The sequence below is a fragment of the Balaenoptera ricei genome, chromosome 3 (genome assembly GCF_028023285.1).
Source record: "Balaenoptera ricei isolate mBalRic1 chromosome 3, mBalRic1.hap2, whole genome shotgun sequence".
Taxonomy (NCBI): domain Eukaryota; kingdom Metazoa; phylum Chordata; class Mammalia; order Artiodactyla; family Balaenopteridae; genus Balaenoptera; species Balaenoptera ricei.
In genome coordinates, this window is record NC_082641.1 from 97,484,263 (window position 1) to 97,508,705 (window position 24,443).

Genomic DNA, 24,443 nt, shown 5'->3' on the forward strand with positions numbered 1-24,443 from the left:
TTTTATTGAACACAAATGAGAATTCAGAATTTTTGAATTTCCACCCAAAATACCAAAGGAAGAAAACTGACAAAGGGAGATGTTTCACAAGTCAAAGAGTAGTACTCTAGACTTTAATAATGAGAATGAAATTGCTTATATAAGTGAAATCTGAGATGAATTTTCTTAAAACTTAAGAACTTCTAAGTGGACAATGTCTTTCTAAGAACATAAAGAAAAAATATATTCCCTACTAGTTAGTCATAAAGCAAGTAGGACCTGGACCTAAGCATGCACGTAATATTTCACAGCAAGAACCCAGTTGATCCTATTTTCCTAAAAGTATACATGACAGTATTCTTTCACCTTTTATCTGTTTGTACACCACAGTTCTCTTGATACAAAAAATGTTGTTATGTTTAGATTATTAACAATTCTAGTTATTTTTATTATCTCTTTATTCTTACTTCTGTAAATTTTTCATAAAATGACAGATAATTTAAAAAAAGGTTTATTGGACCCAGATGGTAAATGCAATAACCATATTCCTGGTTTCCTAAAGGCTTAGCAAATATTATATGCTGCTAAGTGTTTATAGTTATAGTGTATATTTGGTGGCTGTGTTTGGTTATGGTTGTCATGATTCTCTTCATCATCAATATAAAATCATTTAAGCCATGAATGGGTCACTGATAATTTCTTTCAATTAAAATATACCTTCAATATAATGGCAAAAGGCACTTTGTTCATCTTTACTTAAGGTGGTGATGTGAAATTTCCTCTTTATTTCCAAGCATACATTGGTGGGAAAATAAGAGATAGGAAGGTCTACATGGAAAGCTGCTAACTGAAGGCATTTTAAATTAGAAGTCTGTGTATTTATTTGTGTTAAAATGTAGGAAAAAAATCAGAGAAAATGAAAGAATTCTAGATACCAAAAAAGACAAAGGAAAATAAAACAAAATTGGAAATAAAAAGAAAAATCAATGGAGAAAATGAGAAAGGCAGTTCAGAGAAGAAGAGCTAAAGAATTGGAAGGCCCTTTCGAAAGAATGAGATTATCCAGTTCAAACATTTTATCACTCAGGTACTCATTAGCCACATATTTACTCAGCATTGCATCTAAATGTGCCAAGAACTATGCTGGGAACACTAAGATAGAATCCTGTCTTCCAAGGGTTTATAATGCAGTGGGCATGATCAACAAATAAACAGTCCCCCTGCCCAAAGTTTCACAGTAAGTCTTCTGCTTCCTGCACAACTGCATCTCAACTGACATATTCGGGTGGACTAAAAGTTCTGCTGCCAACATGAATGGAGTATCCAGATGGGATGAACAGAGAAAAAGTAAAAGTACAATAGAAAGTCAAAAGTGGAAAAGTAGAATTCTACAGCTTGTCAGGAAAATAGCATGCTACCACATTTTTCACCCCCTAAAAAACCCCACTAAACATTTTATAGTTCTATTTAGGAATAGGTGTGAAATATTACAGGCGACAGAGAAGGAAGGAATTAATCATGGTTGGTAGAGATCTTAGGGGAGTTAATCAAAGTAGGCTTCACACAAGAGGTGACATAAGAATTGTCTTTTTAAAATATAAGATCCCCAGGTGTATAAGAAGGAAAAGGACATTCTAAAGACAGAAAAGAAATGCACAGGGCTTGGGAGGAAAGAAAGCTGTTGTATTCAGGAAGCATAAAGTCACCAGATTTCCCTAAAGCACACAGGATGTAAAATTCTGGTGGCAGATAACACTGCCAAGAAACTGGCCACACTAGGCAGTGTCCACACAGGGAGCTATACACCGCTCAGAAGGCAATGGGGAGCTATTTATGCAATCAGTGCCATTAATACTTTCTCTCAATTTTATCATTTATAAAATGGAGGTAAAGTACAATTTAAAATTGATTTTATTATGTTCTGGATTCTGTTTTTGCTGATAACCAAAGGAGTGAGGGTGCAAGCTAGGTAAACTTAACCTGGCCGATGGAAAACAACTTGGTTTCTTCTGGTTAAAACAGACTGTTTCGGGCTTACTTTTTTTGGTCAGTTCAAAGCTCAAATTCAAAACCAAGACTGCTTCACCTTCTCAAAGCATCCTTCCTCTCTTTCCTCTTTTTCAAAATGCTTCAGGTACAGATAGAAGAAGAGAGAGCTCATCTCCTCTTAAAGACCCAGGATGAGGGCTCTCTGGTTCATGTGCAATCCTTATTTGTGGGGATTGATGAAGGCATTGTTTCTCAAATGTCTTGATCTCAGGATCCTTTCACATTAAAACTATTAAGAAACCCAAACAAACTAGTCAACATAACAAAAAAGGAAACAGACTTACAGATATAGAGAACAAATTAGTGGTTACCAGTGGGGAGAGGGATGGGGAAGATGGGCAATATAGGGGTAGGCGATTAAGAGGTACAAACTATTATGCATAAGATAAGCTACAAGGGTGTACTGTACAACACAGGGAATACAGCCAATATTTTATAATAACTATAAATGGAGTGTAACCTTTAAAAATTGTGATCACTATATTGTACACCTGTAACTTATATAATATTGTATATCAATTATACTTCAATTAAAAAAAATAATAAACCCAAAAAGTTTTTGTTTACCTGGGATGCATTATTTATATGTTTATATGGGTCATCTCTTTCAATTTACCACGTTAGTAATCAAAACAGAAAAATGTTAAATGCACATTAATTTTAAAATAACAATAAAAATTCATCATATATTAACACAAATAATATTCTTATAAAAAATAAAAATTTCAAAAAAATCTGTGGTAAGAATGGCATTTCTTTACATTTTACAAATCTAATGTCTGGCTATCTGACTTAATAGAAGATACTTGGATTTTCATAAATACTTCAATCAATCTGCTGAGATATGTTTAGTTGAAATATTTGAAGAAAATCCTGCCTCATACACATATTTATTAGAAAAGAAAGGAGTATTCTAATAGCCTTTTCATATAACTGTGGATATTGTTTGAAACTACAACAAAATCCAACTCAACAAGTGAAAGCATCTTAAAAGTAAATAGTACCTAAGTAATCTGAAACCATATCAATGAATTATTTGTGCTCTTTTTATACTCAAGTTTACCTCCCAATTTGAATAGCTCTTCCACTCATGCATGATTTTGTAACATCTCTTGGAAAATACTGGTTGAATAGTTATGCAGATCTTCCATATGGTTGACACATTTCATTCTACAAAGTCCCAAAACATTTATTAATATCACCACTGATCTCATGAGAAATGTCCATCAAGCTTAAGGTAACAGAAGTTTTTCAAATGTATTAGTTTTCTATTGTTGCCATAATAAATTACCACTAGTTTATGACCTCACAGTTTTGTTGTTCAGAAGTCCACTTGGACTTAGCTGGTTCTTAGCTCTGGGTCTCACAAGTGTAAAATCAAGGCACTGGCAAGCCTGGTCTTTTATTTGGAGGCTCTGGGGGAGAATCTGCTGCCAGGGTCATTCAGGTCAAGATGCTGGCAGAACTTAGTTCCCTGTGCTTATAGGCTATGATCCCTGGTTCCTCAGAGCCCTGTCAGCCAGGAAGGAGCTTCCTGAATTGCCAGCCATGCTGCTCTTTCCATCTTCAAACATGAAATGGCATGTTACATACTCATACTCTGAATCTCTCTGACCTCCTCTTCTGCCACATTTCTTTTGCTTCTTGGTAGAAAAATTTCCCTGCTTGAAAGGCTTGTGTAATTAGATTGACCCCACCAGGAAGATCCAGGATAATCTCCCTATCTTAAGGCCAATAACTTTAATTATACTTGCAAAGTCCCTTTTGTCATGTAAAACAAAATATTCATGGAGTTTAGGTTTGGTGCCACCATCCAGATTTATGTTAATGCACCAGCAGTTTTGACCTTTATTGCTTTTGCACCATGATGCAAACATCAAAATATATCTTAGAATTATATAAAAATAGTCTGACCTTGTAGATTGCCTAAAAGGATCTCAGGGATTCCCAGTTCTGCAAACCATACTTTGATAACTGCTGAGCTCCAAAACCCACATTTTTGTTTGAAAAACCATATGTTTAGCTGTAGTAAAAATTAACCATGAAATCTAAGTGGCTTCATATATGAAAGGCTACTTCTCACTCATAACAAATCCACTCCTGGGTTGGGAGATTCACTTGGAGAGCTCTTCTCCATGTAGTGATGAAGTGTTCTTTGCCTGTCTTTCAATTATCTATTGTGTCGGTGTACTGTCTCTCATGGCTCTGTGATTAACTGGGCTCTGTTGGAGGGTTATCACTTGAGATTTCTTATACAGAAGCAATCTGAAATCAGCTGAGGTTACAGATATCTCTAAGGTATCAGTTGGGTTAGGCATCCAACCTGGCTCTCTCATATCACTGGATGTGACTGGCAGCTCAGCTGAGGCTGTTGACCTGAATGCCTGCATGAAGCTTCCTCCTGTGGTTTGGGCTTCTCAAAACAATGAGTTTGGAGATTCCCAGAGGGTGTGTCCCAAGAGCAAGTGTTTCAAGAGACAGGAAGAAAAATGTGCCTGCCCCTGAAGGCCTAGTTATGAAAACTGGCACAATGTTATTTCCATCACATTATGTTGGTCAGAGCATTCACAGAACCTGACCTGATTCAAGGGGATGGTGGTATAATCCCCACTGTATGATGGGAGGAGTATCAGAAAATTTTGGCCATTTGTATTCCATTACTGCTTGACTGAATCTTGAGAAGTAGTAATGTCCACCACACTGTTCTACTGATACTCACTAGGAGACAGTCCCTCTGGTCTTGTCCCTGGATACTCTACTGCTAAATTTGTCTATCTGGTCATCAAAATTGTATCTGCTTTTGAAGTTTGTAGTCCCTTACAGATTCCACGATTATGAAGCTTTGAAACTGCCTTGTCTTAAACACCAGGCTTCTTCTTACCCACCAGTCCTTTCAGTACTGTAGCTTCTTGCTTCCAGGGCATTACGATACTTGTAAATCTCCAGAAGCCATCAGCAACTAAGGATGTCAGAAGAGATACTCAGGCCATGTCGACCACCACCTTCTACCAAAGTTGCTCTACAGCATTTAAACAATTTGGGATAAGGTATCTCTTTAATGAGCTATAATTTTCTTGGCCTATACATTGGGAGAACATAATAACTCCCTGTCTTCTGGAATCTTCCCCTCCAAACCTTACTAGATATTTGTTACCCCTACCCTTGTGATTTGACTTAGGAGTTCGAAAAAATGCAAGAGCACTAATGTCCAACCACTTGCGTTTCTCCCACTTTCTTTTTCTTTGGCTTTACCTCTCAGCTCCAGAAGGTCTTTCTACTTCCCTATCTTGTCTTTTAGGAATATCCCTTAAATCCATTCTTCTGTGCTATAGGGAACAGTAAAAATAATCCAGTTTCCCCAGAACTACTTCTTGATAGATGAAATGAAATTAGAAGGGGAAAAAAATGCTTTTCTGTCTCAACTAAACCTGGGTTGCAAGGATATTTTCTCACTATGATAAAACTCAGCATTGCCCTATTTATTGTAGTTGGCAAACTACAGTATGCAAGCCAAATCCAGTCCCTGGGCCAAACTGAGTCTGTTTTTGAATGGTCCATGGGCTAAGAATAGATTTTACATTTACAAGATGTTGCTAAAGCTATTATATATAGGATGGATAAACAACAAGGTCTTACTGTATAGCACAGGGAATTATATTCAATATCCTGTGATAAACCATAATGGAAAATAATATGAAAAATAATTATATGTATAACTCAATCACTTTGCTGTATAGCAGAAATTAACACAACAGTGTAAATCAACTATACTTCAATAAAATTTTAAAAATAAATAAATAAAAGATGTTGCTAAAAAACAAATGACCAAAGAAACCAAAAGCCAAAGAAGAATATGAGACAAAGATGATATTTGGCTCAAAAAGCTTAATGGGTCTTCCACAGATAAAGTTTACCAATCCCTGTTCTATATGGCATCTTCTATCCTCCAGAAGTGATGAATGACTTGGTTTAAATGCTTGGAAAAACACAGTGAAGCTTGGTAAATCAGTTTAACATTTTTTTAAAATCCCCATTTCAAGTATAAGATCTATTTCAATATCTGACACATACTGAGTGTTCAATAAATGTTAATTTCCTTTCTAGCCTTCTTTTCGATGAGGATTATGAGAAAGAATAAAAGTATGCAATTTAACTCTCCAAAAAGATTAAAGCATTGATGTTTTAGATACTTAAAAGGCATTTGTTTAAATGGAAATGAAATGTTTAAAAGGAATTTGGGGGAAAAGAGAACATGGTAAATTTTTTTACAGACAAGTTGAACTTCTAATGGTGCCAGGGAGCCATTTGGAAATACGGAAGTATTTTGAAAAAAAAAGAAGATTGGGTGTTGAGTAGATAAATGGGCTTCTCGTTTGGGAAAGTATGTGACAATTGGAACTACTGGAGTATAAGAATCAAATTATTAAAAAGGAAATCAGAGGGCTTCCCTGGTGGCGCAGTGGTTGAGAATCTGCCTGCCAATGCAGGGGACACGGGTTCGAGCCCTGGTCTGGGAAGATCCCACATGCCACGGAGCAACTGGGCCCGTGAGCCACAATTACTGAGCCTGCGCGTCTGGAGCCTGTGCTCCGCAACAAGAGAGGCCGCGATGGTGAGAGGCCCGCGCACCGCGATGAAGAGTGGCCCCCACTTGCCGCAACTAGAGAAAGCCCTCGCACAGAAACGAAGGCTCAACATAGTCATAAATAAATAAATAAATAAATAAATAAATAAATAAATAAATAAATAAATAAAAGAACGTGAATTTCTAAAAAAAAAAAAAAAAAGGAAATCAGAAACGAGGAAGTCCAAATACTGGAGACCATGAGCAGTTGAAGAGTAGTCAAGAGATAGAAAGCAGAAGTCAGAGAAAGACCAGTCAGAGAGGCAGCAATACAATCAAGAACAAGTTTTGTTGGATGTCAAGGTAATAATTAACAAGGAAACTCATACCCAAAGAATATAAGCAATTTCCCCAAGACTCTCCAGCTAGATAATCATAGAGTCATTATTCCAAATGTCAAAACTAGTGCTTTCCCCACTACTAAATCCTGACACATTTTCCCCTGACAACTTACATTAATTTCCTATTGTTACCGTAACATATTAAGCGTAGTGTATTCTCTTATAATTCTAGAGGTCAGAAGTCTGAAACGGGTCTCACTGGGCTAAAATCAACATATCAGTAGGGCTGGTTTACCTCTGGAGGCTTTAGAGTAGAACTTATTTCTTTGTTTTTTCCAGATTCTAGAAACTGCCCACACTCCTTGGCTCCTTTCATTTTCAAAGCCAGCAATGGCCAGTCAAGTCTGGCTTACATGGCATCACTCTGACATGGAAACGTCTGCTTCTCTCTTCCACATTTTAAGGACACTTATGAGTACATTGGGCTAACCTAGATTATCCGAAATAATCTCCCTATTTTAAGGGCAGCTGATTAGCAACCTAAATTCCATCTGCAACCTTAATTCCCCTTTGCCATATAACCTCACATATTCACAGGATGCAGAACAAGTATATAAACATCTCTGAGGGCCATTATTCTCCCTACTACACCACTCCACTTCAAATGCATCCCACCCTTTAGTCATTCCATCTCAAAACCTGGGAGCCACTTTTGTTTCAATTCTACTTTAATCAGCTGCTAATGATAAGGCTTCTTTCATTCATTTATTCATGATTTAACAAGTACATATAGAGTGATGTCAGGTTCAAAGTATTATTTGTGATTTTATAAAAGGAATAAGTTATAATGTTTGTCTTCAAGGATGTTGTCCTTCCTTTATGTTCATGTCTGAACTAAAATAACATCTTGTTCTTCCTGTTTGCTCCTTTATCACCTTTTCTTTTTAATTTTGCATACATCTATCAGCTATAGTTATCTGAATGTTCAGCCCAGTATCGTTTTCATATACTTGCCCCTTTACTTCAATATTTACAGTGTTCTCTACCAAGGGTTTATGCCACACGTGCCCACTGTTCAAAAGCTGTCTGATCTGAGATAGACCTTACAGCTTTTTCCATCTTCCCTGATGCTCATTCTTCTCCCAAATGTGTATATGAACCCCAATATATCTTCTTTCTCTTACCTTTTCTTGTATCCAGATACCTCTCCCAGAAACTTCCTCCTGATTTCCAAGTGACCAACAGAGGTAGAAAAACTGATTCATAGTTCTGCTTCCCTGTTCAGAGTCTGTACAGAGGCTTCTCATAACCTATCAAACTTTTCCAACACCCGATCCCAAAAGCCCAAGCCCATTTTCTATTATCAGGACCTTCTTTGCCTATGAATTGTCTCCATGACTCCTATGGAGTCACCTTCTATTGCAGGTAATCCATCTCGACACCTTCCGATCATATCATGCTCACCCAACACTGAAGGCTTTTGTTCTTGCTCCTATTCCTGCCTGGAGTAGCTTCTGACTCCTCTGCCCTGTCACAACCGTCTTTGTATCTCATGCCCAGGGTTCTTCTGCAAACCCTCCTTCAATATTTTCTGCCTAATAATTATGTAGTTTTCACTGTTTCAGCTTCCATTCCATAGAATTTATTGTCATTATCACCAGCATATTACAAGACACCAACCAGTTAGAAAACTAGCCGTAAGTTTTCAAACAGCTGGTCAGTGGTTAAGAACAGGGACGAAAAGGAAGATGTTCGGCATTAAGTATATACAACAAATACATATCACAACTCAAGTCTCAGAAAGTAAGCAAAAATTAGAATCAATGAACATGTTGGTTTGATAGTTTTGATAACTAACACTACTCTCTATTATGTAGTCCTCTAATCATTAAGCATATATAACCTTAAGCATACCAACCATATATTTGGTTTTTCCAAAGTAATTCATGCCTTTTACACATATACTAAATTTGAAATTTTATACAAGTTGGGCACATATTAATGTCAATCATATATTTAATTGAATTGAATAGAATTGAACATTTTATTGGTAGTTTTATAAATGTAGTATCTCATGGTAGAACAACAATTTTCTAAAATAATGCAAATTTCATACTTGAGCCAAATCACAGCCAAGCCATATTTGTGTCCAAAACCAATTTTTACTGATGAGGCAACTCCCAGCCAAAGCCAATTTACATCCCAAAGTACTTTTTATTGATGAGACATTTAAAAACTGCAACAAGAAATTTGCCACCTTAGGAGAACAAAACAAGGCACTAGTAAATATTGAGGAAACAAATTGAATTAACGAAGCCAATGCCTACTTTAATAAACTGACAAGCAAGACAGGAAGAAAAAAGTATCAACTCCAAGAACTAAATTAAAGTGTACAGAACAAGTGGGCCATTCTCTCTTCTTTATGGTTCTGTGGCCCAGTTCTACCCAATGACATCATGCTTAATTTCTTGAAAAAGTCAATCACCATCATATTTGCTTAATTCTCAGAATCAAATGATTGGACAACACTTCTAATCCTGATATCTTAGACCACTGATGACCTTCCTGAATCCTGCTCTTAAAGGAAAGTCATAAATACATTCACCTAAAAGAGGAACATGTGGGGCAACAAGACGTTCTCTGGGGGACTGCACCTTGTGGCTGTGCTTTTACTTCTCCCAAGTATCAACAATGGTATCATTTCAAAAGCACTTGAGGGCTTGGTCTGGAATAATGCAATCTCTCTACAGAAAAACATTCTTATATCCCAACATGTGAGCAGAATAAAAAAAAGTCACAGTACCTCATGCTGTGCAGGGTTGCTGAGTCATTGCGGAGGTAATGGCACCTTGGTGTAAGCAACAACAGGTTCCTCAGCCTGAGATCTAAAACAAAACAAAACGGACAACTCAAAGGAAGTTGTACACGTAATCACTCTTCCGGTGTTTAGAGAGTGCCTATGGGGCACACAGGCGAGAGGCACCAGCAAGCACACCAGTTTTCAAAGGATGAGACTTCTCTAATTCCCCACAGCATAAAAAATTACTGTACATACACATGAATCCTGTGCCAGACAATTAAAACAGGAACTCATATATACTGCATAAACATCATTATCTTATAGAAATACATTGTGTATCATAAATCACAGTATCTAAGATGTACTAAAATAAAATGCAAAGAATGACAAGATGTTTCCATTGTAAATGACTTTTTAAAACTTATATAACTTGGAAAATATCTTATGTTGATAAATCACAAGCTCCTTTGGAAATACTTTTATATTCTGCATATTATGGAGCATTTCATTTGGAGATGCCAAATTTTCATAACTGGTAGCCACATCGTTGTGCAGACATTTTCTCTACAGCACCTTCCCAGAACTCTCCTTTAATTCCTTCCCAAAATAAGAACCCTCAAAACTCAAAAGAACTGAGAGAGAGAAAAAAATTGAAGGAAGGAAGAGGGTCTTTGAGGATAAGTATTTTAAATTGGTTGCTTTGTTTACATGCAATAATTATTTTAACACATGACAAACATAATCAACCAGCCTACCTTGAAATTTTCTATTTATGTAAAGCACTATGTTTATGTGAGTAGTTTCTAATATTTCCTATTCAAGCCTCCTACTTATCCCTAACAAAAAATCAAACACCAATAGAGAATGTGAGGCTTGACACTGATTACCAGAAAATGTAGGAAAGAGGAAATTATTATCTAGGAATCACCTCAAAAAATCCTGTATTGTGCATTAAGTTAACTCCAAAAGTGCATTAAGTGAAATCCCTCCACTATGTGAGAACCATGATAACTTGGAAGTGATTACCCACTTAACCTGAGATCACCCAAAATGATTCTGGCACCACATAAGAACAATGATGCTAAGATTTCCACTTTGGTGGGGGTTTTTTTGTTTGTTTTTTTTAAAATTAATTTGTATTGGAGTATATTTGCTTTACAATGTTGTGTTAGTTTCTGCTGTATAGAAAAGTGAATCAGCTACATGTATACATATATCCCCTCTTTTTTTGATTTCCTTCCCATTTAAGTCACCAGAGAGCACTGAGCAGAGTTCCCTGTGCTATACGGTAGGTTCTCATTAGTTATCTATTTTATACATAGTAGTGTATATATGTCAATCTCACTCTCCCACTTCATCCCAGCTCCCCTTCCACCCTGGTAGCCATACTTCCCTTCTCTACATCTGTGTCTCTATTCTGCTTTGCAAATAAGTTCACCTGTATCATTCTTCTAGTTTTTTGCTAAGATAAATTGTCTTTCTTCCCTGGTTCAAGCCAAGGGCCCACAGAGCCATATTTGCTGGCCCCCACCTATGTGAATTATGGTAAAATCAAAGATGAGTATGCAAAAGGGGATCTAAGAGGTTAAAGAGTAGTGATACATTAATCTAAAGTACAAAATGTTAGCTAGAAGGCTTGTCTGGCTATCTCTAATTCCCCTGAAGTTAAAGGGGAGGAATGAAGATTGTTTTAGCGGTTACACTTCAAAGATGACTTGGATAGCTGACCTTAAAATGTTGGTGAATTCTGTTTCATTCTTTGCTTTCTACTTGTTATTATTAGTGAAAACCCTTAAAAAGGAAACACAATAAACTCAAAACTGTGTTCATTCCTATTTAGTTACTGTATGGGAAGGAGAAGATTCTATATTATTTGGCTTTAGACTGCAAGAGAAAGATAGTTATGAAAAGAAAGAGCTGTAGTTTTTCTACAGCAATGGATTAGAGAAACAGGGTCAATTCCTATGGTAGACAACAAAAAGGTCTAAGAAGTACCCCAGGAAGCCATCCCTAAACCCAGAAGTGATTTTGGAGGAGTATTTTCAGAAAGACTCTTCTTAGGTAAATCCAGATATATCTCAGTAGAGCTTGAAAATGGGGAAAGGTTGTGAAGATCACAAGATGAAAGATGAAGGAAGAAGACCTGAAGTATCACATATGGTCAGCACCTGACCACCATTCCCCTAGCAAGAGACAACAGTTCTTAAGAGGTGATCACATCAATGAAAACCGAACTCTGCGTCAGAGTCAGATATTTAAAATACTGACGTCAAGGCCTTGACTTGAATCATAACTTCTGGGGAAGAGATTTCATAATCTCTGTCTTTTAAAAGACTCTCAAATGATCTTGGTAATCAGCTACTTTAGAAACTACTATTTTATATGTAACTCTCACTTAGACTAGTATGACTTTTTTGGAAGAGTTTGAGAAAAACTGACTTGATTCAAAGGATTCTTCTTTGAATGTTTTGTAGAACTCAATAGTGATGCCATCTGGTCCTGGGGTTTTCTTTATTTATGGGAAGGTTTTTAGATACTGATACAATCTCCATACTAGTTATGGATCTGTTTAGGTGCTGTCTTTCTTCATGATTTAATTTTGGCCTGTTGTACATTTCTAGGAATTTATCCATTTGTTCTGGGTTATCCAATTTGTTGGCATAAAATCTCTTATAATCCTTTTTATTTCTGTGTTGTCAGTTCTAATGTCTCTTCTTTCATTTCTGATTTTAAGTCTTCTCTTTGTTTCTTAGTCTAGCTCAAGGTTTATTAAATTTGTGTATCTTTAAAAAAAAAATAACTCAATTTCAATGATTTTTTTCTCTTATTTTTCTATTTTCTATTTCATTTATTTGCCTTTCTGCTTTTTAAAAAAATTTTGCTGTGTGTCTCATGTTCTAGGTTTAATGAGGTTGTGATTTAATCTTTTCCTGTTTAAATTTGGTATCATGTGTATTTTAAAAGAAATGTTATACATACACAAAATTTGATTTCATCATATTTATTATTGTATAAGTCACTATATGGTCAGTGAAAAACAATGTGGGAGAAAAGAATAGCTGTGAACTTTGAAATACTAATTATATGATAGTGCTTATTTTTTTAAAAGACATTCAATTTGTTTGAAAGATATGTTACTTTTTCTAGGATTTTTCTACTCTGAACTAAAAAGAATTTCTGCTATAAACCCATATCAAGACCCCTAGGGAGAATAAAAATACTCTTAAAATTTGCAATAAAATTAATGACACCCTAAACATCACCACATAATAGTAAGGTTATTACAAATGGATACAGTCTCTATGACTCTGTTTTTTTTCTAGTTATATATATATATATTTTTTTTCAGATTATTTTCCATTAAAGGTTATTATAACATATTAAATATAATTTCTTATGTATACAGTAAATCCTTGTTGCTTACCTATTTTATATATAGTAGTTTGTACCTGTTAATCCCATACTCCTAATTTGTTCCTTCACCTCTCTCTCTCTTCTTTGGTAATCATAAGTTTGTTTTTTAAGTCTGTGAGTCTGTTTCTGTTTTGTACACAGATTCACTTGTATTATTTTTTAGATTCCACATATAAGCGGTATAGTATTTGTCTTTGTCTTACTTCACTAAGTATAATATTCTCTAAGTCCATCCATGTTGCTGCAAATGGCAATATTTCGATCTCTTTTATGGCTGAAATATATATATATATCATATATATATATCTCTCTCACATATTCTTAAGCCAATTGTCTGTTGATGGGCCCTTTGGCTGTTTCAATGTCTTTGCTATTATAAATAGTGCTGCTATGAACATTGGGGTGCATGTATTATTTTTCAAATTAGACGTTTTGTATTTTCTGGATATATACCCAAGAGTTTGATTGCTGGATCATATAGTAACTCTATTTTTTTTTTAAGGAACCTCCATATTGTTTTCCATAGTGGCTACACCATTTTATATTCTGCCCAACAGTGTATAAGGGTGAGTCTTTATCACCAGAAGAGAAAAAGGCAGTGATGCAAATTGGAGGGCATTTTAGAAAAATTGCTGAAAGTTACATGTGTAACTCCCATTGGATTCATGGTGTCTATGCGTTTATTAGATACGTTGGAAAAAGCAAAAAATAAAATGAAGTTAAATATCTTTACACGTGGAAATGTCTTCTGGCTTCATATAATTTTAACTTTAGTGATTTAGTAATTCATAAATACTGGTGAAACTAATCAGGAAGTCTATGAAGACACCAACCATTTATTTAAATATTGTATTAAACATAAAGATTCAGACATGTATGTTCAAATGTTCACCCTAGCACTTATTAGCTGTGTGACCTTCAAGCAGTGATTTAACCTCTTTAAGTTTCAATATCTGTATCTACAAATATATCTAGGAATACAGTAGTTATGAAAAATGAAGCTGATAAAAGTGATGCAAAGTTTATATATTAAAAACCTAGCACAATATCTATTATGAGGCAGACAAACAATAAATGAAGTGTTTTTCATTATTATTGCATGAAAAACATTATATATGATCAAAGTCTATCCTAATTGAACTGTAATGGCATATCATATACACACTGTCACTGAGAAGTACTCTTTGAACAGTGACAATTACAGTACAATCCAGAACTTTCAAATAGACATTAATCAAATAAATCCTATTAAATAACATTGGAGGGCATTTTAAAATGTCTTGAAATTTGCAAAAATTCTACCCTTATTGACATCTTATTTGCCATGTAAAACTTTCAGAGCCCCATGCATTCTTACATGCACTTAGATGTTGACCATAAAATAAATGTTGACTTGGCTCATCTAAGACATAACAAGCATGAAAGAGCTAAAACTAATTAAAGGATAAATCATGTAAATAAAAGATATAGATAATAAATTGCCATTGTGTTTCAGAATTACTTATAAGTGGCACCAAATAAAGAAGTTTTAAATAGAACAAATAAATGTCAAATGTTAGATACATATTTATGCTACTGTGTAAGAAAGCATAATATATCCAGATACTACATAATGCATCATATATGGTAACAGAAAAAAAAATTTTCTTGTTGAAGATAGAGAAGTACATATGCTCAGTATACTTCTTGGAGTATCACAAACCAGTAGAGAATTTATTGATTATTGAGGGAAAATAAAGTGAGATTCTCATTTAACATAACACATGATTTCCAAATGGATAAGAGTTATAAATAAACAAAGAAGCAAAGAAACAAAATAAAACAATAAAAACCCCATAAAATACAGGGATAATATATAAATAAATAACCCTATGAACTTAAACTTTTAATGAACTTGATGGTATAATGATTGAACTTACAAAATAAAATGCATTGGTAAAACTAACAAAAGACAATTCGTATAACATGGAACAATTTGCCATACATTTCCTTACCCTGGCTAATATTTTTAATATGTAAAGAGTTTCCACGTACTCGGCCATAAAAAGGAATAAAATTGGGTCATTTGCAGAGATGTGGATGAACCTAGAAACTGTCATACAGAGTGAAGTAAGTCAGAAAGAGAAAAACAAATATCGTATATTAATGCATATATGTGGAATCTAGAAAAATGGTATTGATGGTCTTATTTGCAAAGCAGAAATAGAGACACAGATGTAGAGAACAAACATATGGATACCAAGGGGGATGGTGGGATGAATTAGGAGATTGGGATTAACATATATACACTATTGATACTATGTATAAAATAGATAACTAGGGCTTCCCTGGTGGCGCAGCAGTTGAGAATCTGCCTGCCAATGCAGGGGACACGGGTTCGAGCCCTGGTCTGGGAAGATCCCACATACCGCGGAGCGACTAGGCCCGTGAGCCACAACTACTGAGCCTGCGCGTCTGGAGCTTGTGCTCTGCAACAAGAGAGGCCGCGATAGTGAGAGGCCCGCGCACCGCGATGAAGAGTGGCCCCCTCTTGCCGCAACTGGAGAAAGCCCTCGCACAGAAACGAAGACCCAACACAGCCAAAAATAAATATAAATAAATAAAGAAATTGACACTTAAAAAAAAAAAAGATACATGCTGGAACCATTCTTAAAAAAAGATAACTAATGAGAACCTACTGTATAGCACAGGGAACTCTACTCAATGTTCTATGATGACCTAAATGGGAAGGAAATCCAAAAAAGAGGGGATATATGTATACATATAGCTGATTCACTTTGCTGTACAGTAGAAACTAACACAACATTGTAAAGCAACTATACTCCAATAAAAAAAGAGTTTCCACAAATATATAACAAAATTATCATATTATATCTTCTTACACAACATCAGAAATCATCCCAGCTATTTCCTTCATCTGTAAAATGGGGATTATAGTAGTATCCCATTATTCACAAGGTTGTTGTGAGGAGCAAGTAAATCAATACATAAAAAACACTCAGAATAGTGCCTGGTGTTCAATAAGTGTTAGAGAAAAATCTTGTCAATAGGTTCACACAGAAAACCCACAGAAGTCAAAGTGCTGGTAAATGCAAACTGTTTAGCCAGAGTACTAAAAAATATTTTAATTCAAATAATATAAAATGACTGTGCCATGAAATTCACATTTTAAAATAATAATGTTTAATATAATAAAGGTACTATGCAACAGATATTCTCAGCCATTTTTGCTGGGAGTATGAATTAAATACAATCATTCTGAAAAGCAATTTGATAATATTTATCAACAACTTTTAAAAGATACACAAACATATTAGATAACAAAATCATTATTTTAAAATGCAGATGAGATATATGCCCAAGTTATTTCATAATTACATTTATCTATAATAAGGAATTATTTAGATGCCTAATAATAGAAAAGATGTTGCCTATAGTGAAATGATTGCTTATATAATGGACTGTGTGCTTTTGTCAGTATTATATTAAGGGACAAATTTAAGACATGAAAAAGTACCATTATTTACATTTATATAACTTTTCTCCATTCACTCAACTACTATTTATCATACTTATTGAATATATATTATGTAGCAGAATTGTGTATAACTGAAGGACAGCACTAAAGAAAGTTAACAGACCTTATTCTTAATACATAAAGAATATGTAAAATTTAATTTTTGTTCACCTTTTTTTGTATTTCCTACTTTTTTTAGTGAGGAGGAATGACTTCTAAAACTTTTTATTTTTTTAACATTTATAACTAACACAGTATCACTATACGAGGCTATTAAAAGCAAAACTTTAAGCTTAGAGATATCTGACTCAGACTATGGCTCTATGCATTGTTTATGAGATCAGCTACTCAATTTGTAAATCAATAAGTGAAAGCTGAGTTGTTTTGAGTGTTTCCTTGGGCTTTGCTATTGCACTGGTGTGTAACTAGAAGTGTTTAAAAACACTGATTTAAAACCCTGAGTTTTCAGAGTAAACAAAAAATCAGTCTTAAAAGATATATGTTAGCTTGCCACCACACAGTCTGAACTGCAATTACACAAATCTGAAGAAAAGTAAACATACAGATTTGTCTTTTAAAGATCAGATTACACCCCCCCCAAAAAACAATCATCATTTGTTGATTCTCACTGCAAGTAAAAATGAGTGCATACATTCCTACTTGGAGAAGGATAACATGAATGGATTTAGATCATCATAGGGTCCTAGTATGTCCTGTCAATGGACAGGCAACCTCCAGAAACAGACTGGCTTTAGTTTGAAAAGGGAAACAAGGCAAAGAAAAATTTAATGTGACACATGCTACTATCTTTCAGCAAAATGTTGTCAAGAGCTGTCTCATAGAGAATAACAGAAGGTTGTGGGTTCAAAAGGGATATTTAATCAAAATAAATGGCACTCTAAAGTTAGCAGGTAGGATTCTTAAGAGATGTTTTGTCAAAGTTTAAATGCTTTTGGTCTCATTTTAAATGTGGTACAACTTGAGGTTTGCCCAGCATGTCACAGAAAAGCAGTCTATGAAGAAAGGTGATCTAGCCCTCTGCCATTTATCACAGTGACTTGAACTACAAGCTGGTGTTTTCCAATGAGGTTTAGAAAAGGAATTTGAATGGCACCTGTGCAAAGTCCACAGCCAATGAAAGGCAAGCAGGGGGAAAAGAACTCTGGGAAGTAGAATATGTGAAAGATCCTACATCCAAACAGGGTATAGGTGTCATGGAAGATTTTTACATAGGAGAATGGCATGTTTAGATTAGCATTTTAGAAAGATTATTTCGAATGGAATGTAAAAGAATGGACTGAAGTGATCAGTAGAGGAGTCAGAGGGAAGGGGTAAGAGATATCAGGTGATGACTGCCCAGGCTAGGGTTGGAACAGTGCAAATGGAAAGAAGTAGACAGAGTTGGGTGAGTTTAAGGGCATAGGAAAAGCAGCCCTTAGTGACTGATTGAACTTGGGAGACATAACACAGAGAGAGAAGACTCAAACTTGACTCCTGGATTTTCTTGGACAAATGAGAATGTTGTCACTCACTGAGACTGGTAACATAAAGGACAGGACAGTTTGGTCACAAGTGGACAAGAGGAAAGTGATAGTTAAATATGCGAAAGGTGGAGGTATCCAATAGGAAAGTAGGTACAAAGGTTTAGAACTCAACAGAGAGTTCTGACCCAAAGAGCAATTTTTGCCACGGGTATGAAGAGGACCATCTAGAAAGAGAAAAGAAAAGAATCTGATGGGAATATCAAGGGACCTAAGAAGGAGAAATCACAGAAATAGGAGAAAACGTGATGATGGCAGTGCCACAGAGGCCAAAGAAATAGTATTTTAAGAAGAAGAAATGGTTATCGATGTTAACTATTATGCAGAAGATTACACTGGAACCAAAGAATTCTTTAGGTTCAGAATATAAAAGTCATTGGTGACTCACTGAGAGTTATATCAGTGAAACAGTGAGTGAAATAAGGGAGATAAATCAAGGGTAGAAATTACTCTTCTAAAAATTTGGATAATAAAAAATATGAAAAGATATGTAGTCTGAAGGATGATTCAGTTTATTTAAAGTAAGATAAAGACTTGAACATGTCACTAGACAGAGAAGTTGGACATGTAGGAGGAAAAGTCATAATTCACAAAGAATCCATAAGAGACAAGATTCAGAGCACATGTGTACAGATGAGTCCTATTAATTTACTAACAGTGTTATCATTGTAGTAATTTATACATTAACCGTGATTTCTGAAAGTGAGATGTCTCACATCTTATAGAAATACATGAAGTAGATTCATCAAGATGGCAGAGTAAGAGGATAAATGTCCCCCCAAAATCACATCAAAAATATATCTACATGTGGAACAATTCTCACTGAAAACTAACTGGAAACTGGCAGAAGGACTTTTCTGTACAACCAAGGCTATAAGAAAGATACACATATAATCAACTGTGTAGGAAGGCAAGAAGAGCAATCGAGTTGGGACCCATGCCCCAGGAAGGGACCCAGAGGAAAAGGGAGAATACATAGGCAGACACTCACCCTGGGGAGTGAGTGGTAAAAGCCATAGCTTGGGCACCCCAGTCCTGGGGTCCTACGCAGGAGAGACGAGCTCACTTTGCTGGTTGGAGGACCTCAGGGGTTAACAGGAAGACTGAAGGAAGCCTGGGCTCCACTGCTGAGGAGGAGCACAGAGATGCTGGTTTGCCCCCAGGCAGGGTAGAGAGAGGTCTGCTCTATTGGCTGCCAGGTTTCCCACAACCCAAGTCAAGCAAACAATCTAGCCTCACTCCCTCCACATCACAGAGCAGAACTGGATATAGGGCAGCCATGACCAGGAGAATACTTGACCGTGGGACACAGAGGTGACCTGGTCTGAAGAAGAGCCTGGGAGGGTGGCAACAACCACCGTTGGCATAAATCAAGCAGTGCGTTAGAAACAGCCCGGATCTCTAACAGCAGCCACTCCACCACAGCTCACACCCACTGATACATGCCTAGAGTCCTTGCTGGTACCCACGGCCCTGAAATGTAGCTCCACAGCGGGGCAGGGGTGGCAGAGGCTGGAGGCAGTGATCAGCTGTAGGAGACAAAGGGGACTTGCACCCGAGCCTGAGTCTGAGTGGAATGAGGAAAACCAATTGCAGGCACCTACACAGGTACCTCATTGAAGACAGCTTGGACCTCTGTCTGGAGCCAACACAGGCCAACAGCTCACACGGGCCCCACTTGCTTCTGCATAACCCCCCTCCCCTGCAATGCCTTGCTGAGGCGTGGGTCACAGTGTAGGGAAAGGAGAAAACACACACTTAAGAAAATCAGAGCCAGCTCAGGCCCAACCCTCAGGGCTACTGTTCTATCAACTTGGAATCAGAACCCATTCCTGACAGGGTGGTGATGGCCACTGAGCAGAGGGGAAGCCCTGCCTCACAACCAGCTGAAGTCTAGCCTATCCATCTCCAGCCCCACTGACTACCAAGGTGAGAGTTGCCAGCACACCATGAGGAAAGACATAACTTGTGCCCATGTCAAATTCAGCTCTCCCACCAATGGCACTGGGGACAAGCAGTCTGTATAGGGATACTCGCACACACACAGACACACAATAACCCTTTCAAGACTGCAATAGAGGCAAAAAGAATTAAGCGAAATGAAAAGGCAGAGGAACTGGTCTCAACTTAAAGAGCAAGAGAAAACCCCTAATATGTAAATAATAAAACAGAAATAAAAATCTACCAGATTAAGAATTCAAAGCATTGGTAATAAATATGTGAACTGAATTAGGGAAAAGAAGAGATGTACACAGTGAATATTTAACAATGAACTAGAAAATATAAAAAACACTCAATCCGATACGAAAAATTTAATACCTGAATAAAAAACACACCAGAAGGAATGAACAGCAGGCTAAGTGATACAGAAGAATGCATAAGTGATGTGAAAGACAGAATAATAGAAACCACCTAATCAGAAGATTAAAAAAATTTAAAAAAATGAAAACAGAATAAGAGATCTCTCAGATAACGTTAAGAATACCAACATTTGTATTATAGAGGTCCCAGAAGGATAACAGAGAGAGAAGAGAATCTAAAATATATTTGAGAAAAGTATGCCTGAAAACTTCCCGAGCCTGAAGAAGGAAACAGATATCTAGGTACAGGAGGCACAGAGCATCTTAAACAAGATGAACCTAAACAGACCCATGCCAAGACATATCATAATTAAAATGGCAAATTTAAAGATAGAAAGAGAATTCTAAAGGCAGCAAGATAAAAACAAAGGGTCATATACAAAGGAATTCCCAAAAAGCTATCAGCTTATTTCTCTGCAGAAAAACTGCAGGCCAGAAGGGGGTGGTATGATATATTCAAGGTGCTGAAAGGGAATACCTGAAATCAAGGATACTCTATCTAATATGATTATCTTTTAGAATAAAGGAGAGATAAATGACTTCTCAGACAAACAAAAACTAAAAAAAGTTCCTCAATACAAAACCAACCCTAAAAGAAATGTTAAAGGGTCCTGTCTAAGTGGAAAAGAAGTAAGAGTCAATAGGAAAGGTAAAATCCCACCAGGAAAGGCAAATATATAGTAAGAGCTGAGAATCAACCACTTTAAAAAGCCAGTACAAAGATTTAAAAAAACAAAAATTGTACAAGCAACTATAACTACAATAAACAGTAAAAGGATAACCATGGAGACATATAATATGACATCAGGAACACAAGATGTGGGGGAGGGGAGAAAAATGTAGATCTTCTAGAATGTGTTTGAACTAAATGACTACCAGTTTCAAACAAGAAGATACAGCTATAGGTCAACATATATGACCCCAATGGCAACCACAAATAAAAACCTACAATAGATACACAAGACAGGAACACAAGCATACTACTAAATAAAATCATCAAATGAAAGGGAAGAAACAAAAAGAAAAAGAGAGGAAGAGAGGAGAACTACAAAAACAACCAGAAAATAAGTAATAAATGGCAATAAATACATACTTATCAATAATTACTCTAATTATCAATGAACTAAATGCTCCAATCAAAAGACATAGTGTGGATGACTGGGAAAAAAAGACACATGTATATCCTGCCTACAAGAGACTCACTTCAGAGCTAAGCACACACATAGACTAAAAGTGAGAAGATAGAAAAAGATATTTCATGCAAATGGAAACTATAAGAAAGCTTGGGTATCAATATCATATCAGATAAAAGAGAATTTGAAACAAAGGCAATAACAAAGATAAAGATGGGCATTATATAATGATAAAGGGATCAGTACAAGAAGAGGTTATTACACTCATTGACGTATATGCACCCAATACAGAAGCACCTAAATATAAAAGCAAACACTGGCACATAAAGGAAGTAACTGACAATAGTACAGTAATATTAGGGAATTTTAACATCCCACCTGCATTAGATCATTCAGACAGAACATCAGTAAGGCAACAGTGATCTTAAATGACACAATATAAATGTTGGACTTAACAGATATCTACAGGACATTCCATACAAAAACAGCAGAATACATTCTTTTCAAGTGCATATGAAACTTTTTCCAGGATAGATCACATGCTAGGCCACAAAACAAGTCTCAACAAATGTAACAGGATAGACATTACGTTAAGCATTTTTGTCTGTCCACAAAGGTATGAAACTAGAAATCAACTACAGAAAGAAAAATGGGGAAAGATCAAACACATGGAGACTAAACAACACACTACTAAAAAAAGAAAAAAAAGAAAGCAAGGGGTCAGTGAAGAAATCAAAGAGGAAATCAGAAAATACCTTGAGACAAATGAATATAGAAACACAACACTTCCAAAATCTTTGAGATGCAACAAAAACTGTTCTAAGAGGAAAGTTTATAGTGGTAAAGTCCTCACTCAAAAAGCAACAACATCAAAAAACCTGACCTACCACCTAAAGGAGTTAAAAAAAAAAGAAGAAGGGACAAAGCCCAAAGTCAGCAGAAGGAAGGAAATAATAAAGATCAGAGAGGAAATTTAAAAAAATAGAATTAAAAAAACAACAGAAAAGATGAATGAAACCAAGAGCTCTTTTTTTGAAAAGATAAACAAAATTGATGTACCTTTGATTGATGTACCTCAAGTTCAACTTATTCCAGGGACCCTTAGATGGCTCAATATTCATAAACCAATCAGTGTTATATATACCACATTAACAAAAGGAAGGATAAAAATCATATGATCATATAAATAGAAAAAGAAAAAGCATTTGAAAAATTCAACATCCATTCATGATAAAAACTCCCATTAAAATGTGTATGGAGGGAACAAATCTCAACATAATAAATGCCATTTATGACATACCCACATCTAACATCATCCTCAACACTGAAAAGCTGAAAGCCTTTCCTCTAAATTGAGGAAAAAGACAAGATTCCTACTCTTGCCACTTCCATTTAACAGAGTATTGGAGTCCTAGCCACAGAAATCAGACAAGAAAAAGAAATAAAAGACATTCAAATTGGAAGTGGAGAAGTAAAACTGTCACTGTTTGCAGATGACATGATACTGTATATGGAAAACCCTAAAGTCTCTACTAAAAACTTATTAGAACTAATAAATGAATTCAACAAAGTTGCAGGATACAAGATGAACATACAGAAATTTGTTGCTTTTCTATACGCTAATAATGAACTATCAGAAAGAGAATGCAAGAAAATAATCCCATTTAAGATGGCATGAAAAGGAACAAAATGCCTAGGAATGAACTTAACCACACAGGTGAAAGATCTATACTCTACAAACAATAAAACACTGATGAAAGAAATTGAAGATGATACAAAGAAATGGAAAGATGTCCCATGCACTTGGATTGGAAGAATTAATATTATGAAAATGGCCAAACTTCCCAAAGTAATCGAAAGATTTAATACAATCACTATCAAAATGCCTATGACATTTTTCACAGAACTGGAAAAAATAATCCTAAAAATTCATATGGAATCACAAAATATCCTAAATTGCTGAAGTGATGTTGGGATTAAAAACAAAAAACAAAAAACAAACAAACAAACAAAAAACGCTAGAGGAATAACCCTCCCTGACTTCAGACTACACTACAAAGCTACAATAATCCGAACAGCATGGTACTGGCACAAAAACAGACACATAGATCAAAGGAACAGAATAGAGAGCCCAGAAATAAACCCATGCACCTATGGTCAATTAATCTACGACAAAGGAGGCAGGAATATATAATGGAAAAAAAGACATTCTCTTCAACAAATAGTACTGGGAAAAATGGACAGCTACATGTAAAACAATGAGATTAGAACATTCTCTTACACCATATACAAAGGTAAACTCCAAATGGTTTAAAGACCTAAATGTAAGACCTGAAATCATAAAACTCCTAGTTGAGAACATAGGCAGAACACTCTTCAATATAAATTGTAGCAATATTTTTTGGATCTGTCAAAAAAAAAATTAAAGCAAAAATAAACAAATGCGAACTAATTAAACTTAAAGGGTTAACATCCAAAATATATAAACAGCTCATGTAACTCAATATAAAAAAAAAAAAATCAAAAAGAACAAGCAACCCAATCAAAAAAATGGACAGAAGATATGAACAGTCATTTTTCCAAAGAAGACATACAGATGGCCAACACGTTCATGAAAAGATGTTCAAATCACTAATCATCAGAGAAATGCAAATCAAAACAACGAGATATCATTTCACACCTGTCAGAATGCCTATCATCAAAAAGACTACAAGTAAAAAATGTTGGAGAGGATGCACAGAAAAG